Raw genomic sequence first — 730 nt, forward strand, 5'->3', positions numbered from 1 at the left:
TGCCCTGAAGGCCTAGTCTCTCTGCCACAGCTATGGCCTTTAGGGCCTGGGTGCAAGCAGGATGTTTTGAACTGGTCCAAGCTCTGGTCTCTCTCCCCAAATCCACGAGGCTGTGCTACACCTGCTTACTATACGTCCTCCGTGGTGACAGCCCAGCCTGAGCCCCATCCCCAGCAGGACAGGCAACACCCACCAGGCACCCTCATACTACAAGACCCTTTTTCTTTTATTCAAAGGATTTGGAACTGATCTGGCTAATTTGACCTGAAATTACAAAACAGAACATGAAAATATTTCCAAAGTATAACTCCTGCCCCCCCGCAACCTGTAGCACAGAGGTTTTCAACCTTTTTTAATAGGTGTACCCTCTACAGCCAGACATGGAGCAGTGGAGGGGAGTTGGGGGAGGGTGCAGCCAGGCAAAGAGCAGGGGGGCTGGGTGGCAGCAGCGGCCACCATGTGTGAGCTCCTTCCCCCCCCCCCCCCCGCATGGCCGGGTGGCACCTGTGTGGCCTTCAGAGGGGCACCACTGCCCTTGCCCACCCCCCACCCTGCTCCTGAGAGGTGGCAGCATGGGGTAATGGGTGGCGATGCTCTGTCCCCACCTACCCGCATGTACAGGCAGTCCTCAGACTTAGGACACAATTGGTTCCTGAAAACCACATCTTAAGTTGAAACGTTGTAACTCAAAACCAATTTTCTCATAAGAAACAATGTTATAAATGGGGGA

Source organism: Alligator mississippiensis, chromosome 10, assembly GCF_030867095.1.
Source record: "Alligator mississippiensis isolate rAllMis1 chromosome 10, rAllMis1, whole genome shotgun sequence".
Lineage (NCBI taxonomy): Eukaryota > Metazoa > Chordata > Crocodylia > Alligatoridae > Alligator > Alligator mississippiensis.